This window comes from Oryctolagus cuniculus, unplaced genomic scaffold, assembly GCF_964237555.1.
Source record: "Oryctolagus cuniculus unplaced genomic scaffold, mOryCun1.1 SCAFFOLD_122, whole genome shotgun sequence".
NCBI lineage: Eukaryota > Metazoa > Chordata > Mammalia > Lagomorpha > Leporidae > Oryctolagus > Oryctolagus cuniculus.
Window position 1 is genome coordinate 83,763 of NW_027208225.1, and position 18,061 is coordinate 101,823.

An 18,061-nucleotide genomic window follows, 5' to 3' on the forward strand; every position below is an offset into this window, starting at 1 on the left:
GTAGGGCAGGAACCTGGTATAAAGTTCCAGAGAGGGGTTTTTTTTTATGAAAATTTTTTTTATTTGACAGATAGTTAGTGAGAGAGAGAGAGAGAGACAGAGAGAAAGATCTTCCTTCTGTTGGTTCACTCCCCAAATGGCCGCCACGGCCAGAACTATGTCAATCTGAAGCCAGGAGCCAGGTGCTTCCTCCCAGTCTCCCATGTGGGTGCAGGGGCCCAAGCACTTGGGCCATCCTCCACTGCCTTCCCGGGCCACAGCAGAGAGCTGAACTGGAAGAGGAGCAGCTGGGACTAGAACCTGGCACCCATATGGGATGCCGGCGTTGCAGGCGGAGCATTAACCAAGTGAGCCACGACACCAGCCCCCGAGAGAGGGCTTTTTTTTTTAACAGTGTTCAGATTATCAGTTTGTACATCATCTTCATAACAATTTGCAGTGAAGCAGAGTCTTTCACACAGCAGTGGGTTGGAGGAACCTACAAGCTTTAAATTGGATAGTTCTTTCTATTAAAAAAAGTTAAAGTTTTTATTTATTGGATTTTATTAAAAGCTTTGTGTGTTTGAAAAGGCAGAGTTAGAGATCTTTCATCTGATGGCTCATTCCCCAAATGGCCACAATGGCTGACTCTGGTCTAGGCTAAAGCCAGGTGCCTGGAACTCCCTCTGGATTTCCCATTTGGGTGACACGGGATAAATACTTGGGTCATCTTCTGCTTTCTCATGTACTTTTGCATGAGCAGGTAGCTGGATTGGAAGCAAATCACCCAGATCATGAACCATTGCTCAAATGGGAGCCTAATGTCACAGTCTGTGGCCTAACCTACTGTGTCACAATACTGACCCCAGGTTTATTTATTTTTTCTTTCCCCAAAAGGTGAAGAGACAGAGTCAAAAATCTCTCATCAACTGTTTCACTCCCCACTCTGCAAATGCCTACAACTGCCTGGGCTAGGTCAGGCTGAAGCCAGGATCCTGGAACTTCATCTAGGCCTCCCAAGTGGGTGCCAGGGACCCAACTACTTGAGCCATTACCTGCTGCCTGCCAGGGTATGCATTAGGAGGAAACTAGAATTAGAAGTGGATATGGAAACTAAGGCACTCAGATACAGGATGCAATGGTGTCTTAATTCCTGTGTCAAATGCCTGGCCCTAGCTGGTTCTTTCTAATTTCTAGCCTGGACTTATTATCTGTGCTATCATGAAGTCCTTACTGATCTTTCCTAGCTGATATCAAGAGCCATGTGGGTTTATATTGTCACATGTTTTTCCTGTATCCTTCCAATTTTTCTCCCCTTTTATATCAATCTAATTTTCTAATCTTTTAATAATTCATATTGCTAGTATTTGAATCTTAGTATTAGCACCCTTCTAGTCATAAGCCTGCACAATCAAAACCTGATCAGTAGTAAGTACAGTGAAATAATTGCCTTTCTTTTAAAGACTAATTATTCCATTCTTTTGAAATATATCTGAAGCAACTCTAGTAAGACATATTATAAAGGACTTCATAGTTTGCCATTAAAACAAATTATTACCCTTAGTCTGAGAGATTTTGATAGACAAATTGCCAGAAAATCATTCCTTTTAATAAAACACTATTGTGCATAAGGAATGTAAAATCACTTTTTGTAATCCATGGGGATGTTAATATGTTAACTATTTCAGGATTTTGTCTAGCTAATGATAATTTTTGTCAAAAAAAATTCTAAAGAAAGGAATATGCACTTGCAAAATGGTTGGCATTCTTTTTTTTGAAATGAATAGCTTTTGCTGATGAACTGAAAGGAATGACTCTTTGGGTCCTACAGTAGGTACAAATACATAGTATAATGCTGATTCTTTAAAAAAAATTGTTGAACTCTTTACTTAACATAGGATAATCATAGGTGTATTAAGTCAATTGAAAAATAGATCCCAGGTAAAAATAAGAGGGGGAATGAGAGAGGGAGGAGATGTACAGATCAGCCCACATTCCCACAGACTTACCCCTAAGGGTGAAGCTAAATCTTGCCATGGGACTCCAAATCCCATTTAGCTGGGTCCCTTTTTATGTGAGAAAGTTATCATATTAAGTACGGAATTGATCATATAGATAGAACCTTAAGTCAAACCATAGGTCAAATAAATAAGACCAAGTACCTAATAATAACCTTAGATAGAATTACAAAGGAGAGAAAGTTCCAACATGGGAAGCTGTCCACACAGCAGATTCATAGAATGACAAACACCCTAAACCACATTCTGACCTCAGAATCAACCCCTAAGGCATTCAGATCTGGCTGAAAAGCCCATGAGAGCATTTCAGGCATGGAAAGCCAAGACATAGTGGCAAAAACTCTTCTGCATGGAAGATCTCTGTGAGTGAGACCCCAGTGAAAAGAAGGGGCCATGAACGAAGGATGTACTTTTCTCTCAAGGGAGGAGAGAACTTCCACATTGCTTATGGGCTGTCTAAATACCAACAGAGTTTGTGGACCCAAAAGTCTTCCATAACCTTGGCAACTAATGTCAAAGAGCCTAGGATGATCACTGATGTCATAAAAAAGAATGTCAGTTGTTAAATCAACAGGAGTCACTGTGCACTTGTTCCCCATATTGGACCTCTGTCCTTAATGGGTTGTACTATGAGAATTAATGATAAAACTTGTCTTCCAACTGTACTTTATACTTTGTGTTTCTGTGTGGGTGTAAATAATTGAAATTTCTACTTAGTGTAGAGTTGGTCTTCTGTATATGAGTCAACTAAAAATTAATCTTAATGGAATATGGAATAGGAGAGGGAGTGGAGGTGGATGGGAGTGGGGATGGAGGGTTGGCAATGGGGGGAAGAAACACTATATCCCTAAAAGCTGTGCATATGAAAATTTGTATTCATTAAATAAATACCTAATTTTTTTGTTGAAGGTTATCTTACTTATGGATGGCTAAAATAGAGTTTTAGAGCTTGCATTATACCATATCTTTAAGAATATAGTTGGTACATATGTGGGAGGATGGGGAAATGTCCTAAAAATGTACATGTTAGGGTTCATGGTCTTGATGGCCACAATGATGTGTTCTCTTATAGCTTCTTACATTGATCAAAAATGTCCTGATGTAGGGGGGAAATAGCATGGGCCAATTTACTGCATACCAGATTATTGGATTATTAGTCTCTGTGTAAGTTAATAATGATTTGCTATGGGAGAACTTTGATAGATTTTTTACAGAGATGCTGAAGTGGACCAACTTTGTGAAGAAGCAAAATTTATTTCTATGTATTTAAAAGTTGACTTAGGGACAGGTGTTTGTCCTGGTGGTTGACTTGGGTTGTGATGGCTGCATTTGATATTGGAGTACCTGGATTCAGCCCTTGTCTGCTCTCAATTACAGCTTCTCCCACACCCTGGGAAGCAGCAGGTGAAACTGTACTATGGGGAATGCTGTTTTTGACTTTAAGAAGTAAAATACAACCAAATTTCAAAAAACATACTTTGAAATATGGTTTAAAATAGTTGTTTAAACACTTTATGGTTTTTTATTGCTGCCAAGCTTTTATATGAATTATCCTTTCATTGCTTTAATTTAAAATGATAGCAAATCAACAGTAATTTAAATGATTCTTCATAATTTACAGATTGTGTTTATTACATATAGAAATAAGCTGGGTTAGTACTTTCCTCTTGAACTAAATTTTGAAAATCTTTTTCTTTTAATTATGATTTCTTTTTTTCCTGACTATGAGGATAATAAAAGCTTTTTGGGAGAAAATATAGAATATAAGAACTTACAGAAAAGAAAGTAATGAGAACACGCTTCTGGAGTTGCTCAACTGTGAAATGAGGGGTCTGAGATTGGGTGGGAGCCAGAAAAATAGAAAGGAAGATTCAGTTGGGTTCTGGTAACTGATGGGGGAGAAGAAGGCAACACTGATGATTTATTGGTGTTTATTTAGATTAATGATGATCTCATTAACAAGTGGTCAGTCTGTTCTGTTTTAAGCAGCTTTCTGATGCTTAACATTTTCGTTCTTTCTTTTGAAATTTTCTTTTCTTTGTGTTGGTAATTGTAGGAACTCCTGATTCTCCCCTTAACTAATTCTGCCTCTTGTGTTGTTTTCTGAGGTTGAGTCTCTAAGCCCTCAATTTCTTTTACTTTTACATGCTCACTTTTCCAGAGTGGATCCGTTGTCCAATTACCTTGAATATCAGGGCTGCATAACCTCACGAAGTGAGACAGAGCTGGGCCTGAATCCCAACTCCACCATTTTTAGTTGTGAAATAACAAAGTCTTTGATATTAGTTGGCTTCATTCATAAATGGAATGATGCCTACCTAATGGAGTTATTATAAATACTAGCTGAGTCTAGGGAAAAGGCTCCAAGCGTAGTCATAGTCTCTTGGCAAGTTTTGCTTGCTCCTTTTTTCCCTTTTTCTCCTGTCCAAGAATTTCTGTTAGGCAAGTTGCTTCCCTGATACTCTTTCTACCATAAGTGAAGTAGTCATGACTTTATTTTGCTCACCAGATGTTAAAATGTCCCTTACCATATTTTCATAGATAAATAACACAGTGCTTATCTGTTTTAAACATGGAATGAGTTATTATTCTAAAAATATATGATATCAACTACAAAGAAATATAGTGATGAACTAGTTTTATGTCAAATTATATTTCAGACTGAGTGAAAATTTATCTTCAAATTGGATTCTTCAGCACAGCATGAGGACAAGCTGTGGGAACATGATAAATGATATAAAATTTTTCAAACCTCATACATATCTAGAAATTTTATTTGTACAGATGTTATGATATAATGATTGATCTTTTATGTAGCAACTAGAGTAGGAATTTCATTTGATTAAACAGATGCTATTGTGTAAATAGTGTAAAGCAACAAAATACTGACTCATATAGAATGAAATGAACCATGTTTTCTCTTTTGTAGATAAAGGGGCTTGGGTAAAATTGCTAAGGGGAACTAGTCAACATGGTCATGTTATCTCAGTTCATGAATTCAGAAATGATCCACAGGATAATTTCCTCTGATTCAATTAACTTCTTTAAACTCCACTCTTTACTGTAAATCATATTTTACTCAGAAGAAACTGAGATTTAGTTTTTTTTTTTTTTTACTCAGAAATCTTTTATTTAAGGTATTCAAACTTCATGCATTTTATAAATACAACTTTAGGAACATAGTCATTTTTTAAAATTTTTAAATTTTTTTTTTTTATTTTTTGACAGGCAGAGTGGACAGTGAGAGAGAGAGAGAGAGAGAAAGGTCTTCCTTTGCCGTTGGTTCACCTTCCAATGGCTGCCACAGCTGGTGCGCTGTGGCTGGCGCACTGCGCTGATCCGAAGGCAGGAGTCAGGTACTTCTCCTGGTCTCCCATGGGGTGCAGGGCCCAAGGACTTGGGCCATCCTCCACTGCACTCCCTGGCCACAGCAGAGAGCTGGCCTGGAAGAGGGGCAACCGGGACAGAATCCAGCACCCCGACCGGGACTAGAACCCGGTGTGCCGGCTCCGCAAGGCGGAGGATTAGCCTAGTGAGCCGTGGCGCCGGCCGGAACATAGTCATTCTTCCAACCCTACCCTTCCTCCCACCTGCACTCCCACCCTTCTTCCTCCTCCCTCTCTTATTCTCATTCTTAGTTTTTTTACTAAGATATATTTTCCATTAACTTTATACACATAAGATTAACTTTATTCTAAATAAAGAGTTCAGCAAATAGTATGAAAAAATAATCTGTTTCTCAACAATTGATACAGGGCTGTTCAAAGTCTCCCATCTCAAAGTGTCAATTTCACTTCTATAGATTACCTTTTAGATGCTCTATTAGTTACCACATCTTACCATGCAACCATTAATGAAATCTCCTTTCAAAACTATTCAAAATATAACACCAGAAAGATACTTTACAACAATTTGATAAAATTCTTTTACTTTTCTTGCTAGGCTAAATCAATATCCAAATACATACACACATTTACCAAAATAGTGCATAAAATGTTCATATCTGTGTGATTCTCTAAATGGCTCCTTTCTGAAAGGTTTCAAGGAGGAGGTGTGATGTGCAAACTAAGTATGCTGTGTCTTCATCTATAATTGTGATTTCTGGACTGTCATTTAAAATCTGTCTAATACCTTTTTTTTCTTAGGTAAGGGTACAAGAGCAGAATGGAATTGAAACTTTAGTGTGGTCTAAACACAGACCAGATTTTGTTAGTGTGTGTAATGGATACATTATTCACTGTGAGCTAAATATATGTGATTGTCAGAAAACATCCCCTATTTTGAAGTTACTAAATGTTTTAATGGAAGCAATTTATGTGTTGGTGCTATTTTAATTTTTCAGCAACTTCTCCTATCCTGGTTTAGGAAAAAAAACAAAAAGAATTAAGAGGCTTTTAAAGCAGCCTAAAATAATAATAATAATAATAATAGATTGAATGAGCAGTGATCCTCATTTGGGAAGGAGATATCTATTCTCTAGATAGTCTTTCCAACCACAGATATGCACCCTCTTTCCCATTCTGAGACACTCTGGTGGGAAACCATGACCTTGGAGCAACAGTGGAAATAAATTTGGAAAGCACCCAAACCATGAGGCCTGTGAGCTTTGCACTAAATTTTTAATTTTGATGGGCTCTGTGCTTGCTTGAGCAATGCAGAGTTTATTGGGGCTTTTGTTACTCAGTTTATATTCAAGCTTTATTTTCAAATTAATTTGAAGTATAGAATGAAGTTAGTACCTTTGAAAGATGAGTTTAAATATTACCCGGATACAATTTATGAGTAAAATAATTTTTATGACTAAGCTCAGACTTTTGGAAAAACTGCAGAGGTTATATCCTTTTTTTAAAGATACATATTTATTTATTTGATAGGAGAGTTACAAACAGAGGGAGACACAGAGAAAGGTCTTCCATCCACTGGTTCACTCGCAAAATGGCCTCAGCTGCCAGACTTGGGCCAATCTGAAGCCAGGAGCTTCTTCTGGGTCTCCCACGTGGATGCAGGGGCCCAAGCACTTAGGCCATCTTCTGCTGCTTTCCCAGGACCTAGCAGTTAGCTGGATCAGAAAAGGAGCAGCTGGAATACGAATTGGTGCCCATATGAGATGTCGGTGCCACAGGCAGAGAGACTTAGCCCACTATGCCACGGCACTGGCCCCAGAATTTATATTCTTTTTGCACTCAGTGCTCAAAGCTCTCCCATGTAATAAACATTCTATTTTTATTCTTAAAGGATTTGTTATTTATTTATTTGAAAGGCAAAGTTGAAGAGAGATATTGCATCCACTGGTTCACTACCCAAATTGCCATACCAGCCAGGGCTGGACCAGACTGAAGCCAGGAGAAATACGCATTATGAAAAAACTAGACATGGATTTAAAACATTTTTGTGTAATAAGTTCACTTTTTAATTCCATTTTCCATGAAATTTCTGAATATCCTTGTGTAATATGTAGTCTTTCTTTGCTGTATTGGTATAAAATCACTGTACTACACTTTGTGGAGGGGGATTCATTTGAGATTTTGGTTTCTTTCTTTGAACGTAAATTCCTAAAAATCCTATAGAAAGAAATCTGTTCTTTTAAGTTTGTTGCTATTTGGTGTTTAAAGGGTGGATTTTAGAATGATTCTAGGTACAAAAACACCTTAGATTGTTTGAATAAAGGTAAATATTCTGGCATTTTCAACTGCGGTATGATGGCTAATTTTGTGTATGTCAGTTTGACTTGGCCATAGCATAGGTAAATATTCAGCTAAACATTCTGGATGTGTCTGTGATGGTGGTTCTGGATGAGGTTAAGATTTAAAATCAGTAGACTGAGTAAACCACATTGCTCTTCCCAATATGGGTGGGCCTGAGCCAATCTATTGAAGGCCTGAATAGGATGAAAATAATTTGGGAGAATTTCCACTCTCTTTGTTTGATGGTCTTTAAGCTGGGAGATCTCCTGCCTTGAAACTTGAAACTTGATTTGTCCTGGTGCTAATTGTGGTTCAAGAGAGAGAGAATGTTAAGGATAAGTTTTATGAACCTATTCTTGGGATTCTATGATAGTCTCTAAACCAGTTACATTTAAAGAATCTGATGCAACTATTTCCAGTAGTAAAGAGAAGGCACAAGTAAGTTTCATGAAGTAGAGACCTAAATGCCTATGGTCCTAACCCTTCCTAAACTGCCTCTCTCTGCTAGTCCACCCCTGTGGCCTCATGATGAGCTCCCAATGGTCAGTTGAGAAAGGAGTGGAAGACTTGAGCCTGCTTTGTAGATAATTTTGCATAGTATGCAGCTACTGTCCAAGAATGGACAGCTATAACACACTGCCTCCATTTTGGGACATCCCTGAAGGTCAGTGGTAATGAGAAATCCTCTCTGGGCAGAACTTTGAGCAGAGCCTCTGCCTATAAACTTTGCTTGGAAAGAGAAATGGCTAGACATGATACAATGTTTCGAGGGTTCTATACATTTGGTTTGGCTGGATGTTCCAGGATTTAGCAGGAACAGGATCTGAAAATTTGTGACAAGAGAATTTGGAGAAGAGGTATGTGGGTAGATCTATCTGAAAGGGTAAAAAATCATGAAGGTAGCCAGCGCCGTGGCTCACTTGGCTAATCCTCTGCCTGCAGCACCAGCACCTGGGTTCTAGTCCCAGTTAGGGCACCAGATTCTGTCCAGTTGCCCCTCTTCCAGTCCAGCTCTCTGCTGTGGCCTGGGAGTGCAGTGGAGGATGGCCCAAGTGCTTGGGCCCTGCACCCGCATGGGAGACCAGAAGGAAGCACCTGGCTCCTGGCTTCGGATCGGCACAGCGCACCGGCCGCAGCGCACCAGCAGTAGCGGCCATTTGGGGAGTGAACCAATGGAAGGAAGACCTTTCTCTCTATCTCTCTCTGTCACTTCTAACTCTGCCTGTCAAAAAAAAATCATGAAGGTATTAGTGTCTTATGTGAATGCTCAACAGAGATCGACCTCAGAATTTTAATAAGTGGATTTGGTGGGCATTTTTGTCAATACTAGTCATCCTCTTTCTCCAGTCACACCTGTTCTTGCACAATGAGCTCATGAACAAAGTGACCATGTTGACAGTACTAAAGAGTCAGCAACCTGGAATTACTGAAGCCAATATACCTATAAATATTGCCAATTTCCCACTTTTCATGCATCATAGAGAAGAACTAAGTCTGTAATATGCCACCATACCTCAGGGTAAAATCAGCCAATTTCTTGGTCACTTACTATTACATAGGACCCTTCTATGGAAGGAGCAGCATTTTGTTTTTATTGGAATACATACTCTGGATATGGACTTGCCTTTATTGAATGCAGTGCTTCTGCTAAACTATCATCCACTGACTTGCAGAATGCCTTATGGACTGTTATGCTATTCACATAGCATTGCTACTGACCAAGGCTCTCTTCATAGTAAAAGGAAATGGGGATAAAAGGCTCGTGCTCATGGAATTCACTTTTCTTACTATGGACTCTGCCATACAGAAGCTGATGGCCTGCTAGAACAGTGGAATGACCTTTTGAAGAATCAGTTACAGTGCCAGCCAGGTGACAATATCTTGAAAGGCTGGAGCAAAGTTCTCTAGAAGGCTGCATGTCTTCTGAATCAGCATCCAATATATGGGGCTCTTTATCTCACAGCCAGAATCCATAGGTCCAAGAATAAAAGAGTAGGAATGAAAATGACACCATTCATCGTTACTCCTAGTGGTCCACTAGCAAAATTTTTGTTTCCTGTTCCCATGACCTTATGCTCTGGTGGCCTAGAGGTCTTATTTCCAAAGGGAGGAATGTTTATCAGTAGAGACAACAATGAATACATTGAAATGGAGGTTAATAATTCTATCTGGCCACTTTGGACTCCTCATGCCTTTGAATCAACAGGCAAATAAGGGAATTGCTGTGCTGGCTGGAGTGATAGATCTGAGTATCGGTAGCCAATTGAACTACTGCTCCCCAGTGGTGGTAAGGAAGACCATGTCTGGAATTACAAGAGATCCATTAGGACATCTCTTATTACCATGTCCTGTAATTAAGGTCAATAGCAAACTAGAACAACTCAATCCAGGTGGAATTACTAATGGCTCAGACCCTTCAGGATTGAAGATTGGGGCCAGTGTACCAGGTAAAGAATCGTAACCAGCTGAGGTGCCTGCTAAAGGCAAGAAGGATAAAGAATTGGCAGCAGAAGAAGGTAATTATGAGTACCACATGATCAGCTATAAAAATAAGTACTGTAGTCACTTGACTGTTCATTTTGTTACAAATATGTTTGTGTGTTTTTATGTAAATAGATTATACAAATGTTCCTACTGAATTCCCTGATCATGTAACATGAGAATATGTTGATTCTATATCATAGCATTACACATGATTACTTTAGCACCATAATATTATTTACATTATGGGATCTCAAGAAGAAGATATAGATACCACTCAAGGACTTTACCTTCTCTTGTGGGAAAATGGCAAGTGTGCTTTTGGTTGTAATATAGGGCAATTGTCTGCTAAGTGGAATTATGAACTTGTTCATCAACTTTATTTATAGATTTAGTATGGTTTAAGCTAGGATATGGATTGACAGGGATGGAATTGTGATGGTTAATTTTGTTTGTCAACTTGACTGGGCCACAGGGTACACAGATATTTGGTTAAATACTCTGAGTGTGTCTATGAAGGAATTTCTGGATGAGCTTTATATTTAAAAATTGATAGACTGAGTAAATCCCCAGCATGGGTGAGCCTTATCTAAACCATTGAAAGGACTGAATAATAAAAAAAAATACAGAGAAATAGAATTGATTCTTTCTGCCTATTTTAAAGTCAGAAGATAGGTCTTCTGCCTTTGGGTTCTGATTCAGACTGGAGTTTCTATCATCAACTGCCCTAGTTCTCAGTCCTTAGGATTAGAATTTTATCTGAACCATTGACTCTTTTGGTTCTATATTGGTTCACTTCACATTTGGAGCTTGGAACTTTTCATTCTCTGTAATCATGTAGGTCAATTCCTTATAACTAACCTCTCATATACCTATATGTCTATACATCAGTATTTCTTTCTTTTTTTTTTTTTAAATATATTTATTTATTTACTTGAAAGTCAGAGTTACACAGAGAGGAGAGGCAGAGATAGAGAAGTCTTTTTTTTTTTTTTTTTTTTGACAGGCAGAATGGACAGTGAGAGAGAGAGACAGAGAGAAAGGTCTTCCTTTGCCGTTGGTTCACCCTCCAATGGCCTCTGCGGTTGGCGCGCTGCGGCCGGCGCACCGCGCTGATCCGATGGCAGGAGCCAGGAGCCAGGTGCTTTTCCTGGTCTCCCATGGGGTGCAGGGCCCAAGCACCTGGGCCATCCTCCACTGCACTCCCTGGCCACAGCAGAGGGCTGGCCTGGAAGAGGGGCAACCGGGACAGAATCCGGCGCCCCGACCGGGACTAGAACCCGGTGTGCCGGCGCCGCTAGGCGGAGGATTAGCCTAGTGAGCCGCGGTGCCGGCCATACATCAGTATTTCTTATTGGTTGTGTTTGTCTGGAGAATCTTGACTAGTACACATGACTAGCAACTTTACTTCCTCCAAAACATTGATCCTTAAAACTTTTATGTTGTTTTTCCGTACTAATTCTCTCTAGAGTTCATATGGGCCTTGTCTCATTTTCTAGCAAACATTTCATGTAGGTAGCTGATTTTTACAAAAAAGTGAACAGATCTGGGAAGTTTAATTTACTTGCCCCAGAACATAGAGGTCATTCATACCAGTATGGAGCCTAGAATCCAGGTTGCTAAACTTGTAACCCATAAATGTTCCCCAATACTATACTACATCCCCTCTACTACTGTTGCCAAACCATCTCCTCCAGAATGAAAGTAGGTTTTGGGGCTGGTGCCGTGGCTCACTTGGTTAATCTTCCACCTGCAGTAACAGCATCCCATATGGGTGCCAGGTTCTAGACCCAGTTGCTCCTCTTCCAGTCCAGCTCTCTGCTGTGGGTCGGGAAGGCAGTGGAGGATGACCCAAGGGCTTGGGCCCCTGCACCCACATGGGAGACCGGGAGGAAGCACATGGCTCCTGGCTTTGGATTGACGCAGCGCTGGCCGGCGACCATTTGGGGAGTGAACCAACGGAAAGGAAGACCTTTCTCTCTGTCTCTCTCTCACTGTCTGTGACTCTACCTGTCAAATAAAAAAAAGTGCATGTGGTTGTTCATTTAAAACAAAACAAAAAAAAGTAGGTTTTGATTTACAGCTTCCATTTACTAAGGTAGCCAAAAGTACTTCAGTATATCGCCAACATATTGTGTTTTCTCTTGCTAAAATAGAGCATTTGATGCAAGTAGGGTTGAAATTGCATAGTGTATGAGTAATAGATTGCTTATTAAGTAAGCATAAGTAGCAAATGACTTCAAATACATATAGTAATCCAATTTCTGCCTAACATTGTTGGTAAAGGAAAGTAGAAATCTTACTGGGCTTGTTTTTAATGAATATATAAGATTTAAGTGTAATTGAGGTTTGAAACACCTAAAAACAGTTCACCTAGAAAGCTGAAGCCATGAATATTCTTCTGCTGTTCTTTCTTTTTGTAAGTGCCTTTAATATATGCAAAGATAGTTAAACCATGTCTATTTTTTAACTTTTATTTAATAAATATAAATTTCCAAAGTACAACTTTAGGATTATAGTGGCTTTTTCCCCCATAACCTCCCTCCCACCCACAACCATCCCATCTCCCACTTCCTCTCCCATCTCATTCTTCATCAAGATTCATTTTCAATTATCTTTATTTTTTTTAACTTTTATTTAATAAATGTAAATTTCCAAAGTACAACTTTTGGATTATAGCAGCTTTTTCCCCCCATAACCTTCCTCCCACCCACAACCATCCCATCTCCCACTCGCTCTTCCATCCCATTCACATCAGGATTCATTTTCAATTATCTTTATATATAGAAGATCAATTTAGTATATACTAAGTAAAGATTTCAACAGTTTGCACCCACACAGAAACACAAAGCATAAAGTATTGTTTGAGTACTTGTTGTACCATTAATTCACAGAGTACAACACATTAAGGACAGAGATCCTACATGGGGAGTAAGTGCACAGTGACTCCTGTTGTTGATTTAACAATTGACACTCTTGTTTATGGTGCCAGTAATCACCTGAGGCTCTTGTCATGAGCTGCCAAGGCTATGGAAGCCTTTTGAGTTCACCAACTCCAATCTTACTTAGCCAAAGCCATAGTCAAAGTGGAAGTTCTCTCCTCCCTTCAGAGAAAAATACCTTTTTCTTTGATGGCCGTTAAACCGTGTCTTAATCAAAGCTTACTAGATTCAGTATTATTGACATTGGAATTGTAATTTACTGTATTGGCACTCATATGTAGAAACTTTTTGTCTCCCCTTTTAGATTTTAAATTGATTTTTGTTCTAGAGAATAAGACAACTGTCTCTTCCACCCCTAGCATCTAATCTGTGTTGGGCCAAGAGAGCCAATAGGCAGTACATTAACATTTTTATTCAAAGATTGCTCAGGTGAATATGAAAATGAGAAAATTCAGATGACCTGAATCTTGGCTTCCAAATTAGTCTATTAGGAGATGGCACATACAAAGAATTACATTGTGGGATAATCACCATATTCCAGTAGAGAGATCCAAAGAGAGGGCTGTGAGGATTTAGAGAAGAATAGTTATTTTTTATCTGGGGAAACTTGGGTAACCCTTCCTAGAGGAGTTGGCATTTCAGCTGGTTTGTTAAAGACCAGAGTTAATTTGAATACAAGTAGATATCACTGACTGGTTTCTACCATGTGAGTTAATTAAGATGATTAAAATAGCTAGTTGTCAGGGCACCAGATTCTGTCCTGGTTGCCCCTCTTTCAGGCCAGCTCTCTGCTGTGGTCAGGGAGTGCAGTGAGGATGGCCCAAGTGCTTGGGCCCTGCACCCCATGGGAGACCAGCAGAAGTACCTGGCTCCTGCCATTGGATCAGCGCGGTGCGCCGGCCACAGTGCACTGGCCGTGGCGGCCATTGGAGGGTGAACCAACGGCAAAGGAAGACCTTTCTCTCTGTCTCTCTCTCTCACTGTCCACTCTGCCCATCAAAAAATTAAAAAAAAAAAAAGAGCTAGTTGTCATTGCAATGTCTAGTACATAGTAGGTATTCAAGAAATGTTGCTGGTTGCATACATAAAGCACATGGTTAATTGTATGTCACTAGTCAACTGTCTTCATTTTAAGAGTGATGTTAGAAAAGTCATTGTAAAATGTTTGCCCAGGAGCTGACTTGAACAGTACTTCTTCAGTTATCAAGTCCTTTAGCTGTTTAGCTGCCTACATTCATCTTATAAACATTGACCATCATGCTTTGTTCTTGTAAAATGGTGCAGCTGCTTTGTGGCTATTTTGTCTACTCCTCACTAATCAGCTTTTCTCCAGAGAATTTTCACTGATGTCTAATAGATGATCTTCTGCAAGGATGGCAGGAAAGCCTGACACTTGGAAGTTTCCCAGTGCTCTTGCTCAGCTCTATTCATTGCATGGATGAATATAGATGCTTACTCTTGAGCCAGTTACAAAGAAAGGGAGATGCTGATACGTGGGTGATCTGGTTCTGAAGGGTTGTATTCATGGAGGCAAGCTGAGGGTAGAACTTCATATAGCCCCATTCTGAATTCATGTGTTTTTACTGCTGCTAATGATCCTAATGATAGGATTAAGAGTCAAATATTCAATGAGGCAGCACATTACCTTGACACCTAAGTGTCTCTAACTGTATATGTTTATTTAATTAAGCTCTTTTAGGGATCACATTGCAAGTATTGCAGTTATTTAGTCACTCAGCTAAAGAATGGTTAAAGTTCCAAAAATATATCATCTTGGGGTATTAAAATGCTCAGATGCCTTTCACGTGCAGCACATAAGAAAATGGCAAGATCCTGGTAATTATTCTTAGGGCTATTGTCTGAATTAAGGCACAAAAATGCCTTGAACTGCATGTGCTTTAACTCCTTTTTATCCAATTAGAAAAAGGAGAAAGATAATCCTCAATATGGACACCATACTTTTCTATTGCACCTGTCCAGTTTACCTTGACTTAGGTGATTAGATGTCTATTCTGGGGCTATTTTTCCCAATGAAGAAAATGTGCTTCTGTTTCTGTATTCCTCTGCTTATTCCAGGGTAGATAAAAGGGATAGCGTTTTTTGTATGATTGTAAAATCAGCAAAGGTGGTCTACTGTAGTCGAGGACTGCTTTGTGTGAGGTCTAAGAAACCTTTGTATAGAAAAAAGTATCTTCAAAACCTTTGAAATCTTTGATGCTTAACTTTACTGCTTCTGGGACTTTCTTATGTAAGTAATTGTATATTAAAATAGCAGTAGGAGAATGACTCAAATCATAGATTTTATAGGTAGAGAAGGGGACAGTGAACAAATTTGCCCTTTTAACTTCATTTGGTACCACAAGTCCCTACCACAGAAAAATAGTTACCTGTGTTAGATTTAGAGACTTTAGAGCAGATATTCCATTCCAATATCAAACAGCATGACTCAGAGAAATCTTTCTTAGGTCTAACCTAAGTTCTTCATCTTGGAATTTAAAGCTATTTTCCTTAGTTAATGTGCTTATTGTAGATAGAGAACATTGGAATAACTGATCAAATACCTTAAGAATGTTGGTACATCATCCATCAGTCTTCCCCTTCACCAGGCAGAATAATCCCAGTTCCTTTAATCTTTCCCAATTGATAGTACTTTTCAACTCTTTAATCATCTTTGTGGCTCTTCTGCACTTTAGTAGAGTTAAATTTGAACCCTCCAAATTGGGTACAGGTTTTAAAAAATTGTTCTGCTAGAATAAGAGTAACTATGCGGTCCTATGGAGTTTTTGGCATAGTTAGAGCTGCACCAGAGACTCCTCTCATCCCAGAAGCAGAACTACTTCATTGACCTTTTTCCTCCAAGCTCACAGAACAATTTCTTTCCTATGTGTTGATGTTATGAAGACTCAGAAGGTAAAAATAAAAAAGAGGTGAAGGCTCAATGTTAAGGTGATCACCATCTAGCTCCAATTTTCTTTCCCATACTACATAAAAAATTTATTTAGTTTGTGAATATAACATTAGTTGGAAGACTTTTTAAAGTAGAATAGTTAGTATAATAAAATTAAGTTATTAAAAATTCCTGGGGTGGAAGGAATTTAAATTGGCAAACAAAAAAGCGGTCTGCACCCTAATGTTTATTGCAGCTCAATTCACAATAGCTAAGACCTGGAACCAACCTAAATGCCCATCAACGGTAGACTGGATCAAGAAATTATGGGATAAGTACTCTTTAGAATACTATACCGCAGTAAGAAACAACGAAATCCAGTCATTTGCAACAAAATGGAGGAATCTGGAACACATCATGCCGAGTGAAATAAGCCAGTTCCAAAGGGACAAATACCATATGTTCTCCCTGATCGGTGACAACTGACTGAACACAAAAAAGGAAACCTGTTGAAGTGAAATGGACACTATGGGAAATGGTGACTTGATCAGCATAGCCCTGACTGTTAATGAACAACTTAATACATTATCCCTCTTAGTAGTTTTTTTTGTCTGTTCTACTTAATATGACTGGTTTAATTCTGTAATTAATACACAGTTATTCTTAAGTGTTGAAACTTAACTGAAATGTGATCCCTGTTAAACATAAGAGTGGGAATAAGAGAGGGAAGAGATGTATAATTTGGGACATGCTCAAGCTGACTTGCCCCAAATGGTAGAGTTAGAAACATACCAGGGGACTCCAATTCAATCCCATCAAGGTGGCATGTACCAATGCCATCTCACTATTCCAAGTGATCAATTTCAGTTCACAATTGATCATAACGAAAGGACTAAGAGTCAAAGGAAGCACATAAACAAGTCTAGTACCTGCTAACGCTAACCGATAGAATAAATAAAAGGGAGAGTGATCCAACATGGGAAGTGAGATACTCAGCAGACTCATAGAATGGCAGATGTCCTAAATAGCACTCTGGCCTCAGAATCAGCCCTAAAGGCATTCAGAGCTGGCTGAAAAGCCCATGAGAGTATTTCAGGCATGGAAAGCCAAGACACTCTGGCAAAAGATCTCTGTGAGATCCCAGTGGAAAGAACAGGTCATCAAAGAAGGAGGTACCTTTCTCTGAAGGGAGGAGAGAACCTCCACTTTGAATATGACCTTTTCTAAACAAGATAAGAGTCGGTGAACTCAGAGGGCTTCCATAGCCTTGGAAACTCATGACTGGAGCATAGGGAGATTACTGATGCCATAGACAGGAGTGTCAATTGGTAAAGTCAACAGCAGGAGTCACTGTGCACTTACTCCTCATGTAGGATCTCTGTCCTTAATGTGCTGTGCATTGAGATTTAATGCTATAACGAGTACTCAAACAATATATTTCACTTTGTGTTTCTATGGGGATGCAAACTGTTGAAATCTTTACTTAATGCATACTAAACTGATCTTCTGTAAAAAAAAAAAAAAAGAAAAATAAAAAGAAATTATCAATTCCCAACTTGACTCTCACTGGGATTAAACATGACAATAGGTCTGATCTGATTTCATCATCATTTAAAAATATCATCTATTATTTTTCACTTTATGTTTCTGTGTGGGAGCAAACTGTTGAAATCCTTACTTAATGTATACTAAGCTGATCTTCTGTAGATTAAGATAATCAAAAACTAATCTCGATGTGAATGGAAGGGGAGAAGGAGTGGGAAAGGGGAGTTTTGTGGGTGGGAGCGACGGTATAGGGGGGAAGCCATTGTAATCCATAAGTCGTACTTTGGAAATTTATATTCATTAAATAAAAGTTAAAAAAAAAAAGAAAAAAAATTCTTGGGGTGGGAGAGCAAGTATGGGGGAAGAACCACTAAAATCCAAAAGTTGTACTTACTAAATTTATATTCATTAAATAAAAGCTTTCTATGATAATAAAAAAAACCAAAAAGTTCTAAAAAGATTTATTTATTTTATATGACAGAGTAAGAGAGGGAGGGAAGGATGTATATGCTAAGAGCTAGTCCA

The 18,061-nt window shown here is 38.9% G+C and overlaps 1 protein-coding gene across 3 annotated transcripts in view; it reads left to right on the forward strand.

Annotated features, from left to right (window-relative positions):
- LOC127485706 (protein transport protein Sec24B) overlaps window positions 1–18,061 on the forward strand; it is a 150,175-nt gene that overhangs the window by 53,344 nt on the left and 78,770 nt on the right. The window lies entirely within an intron of this gene.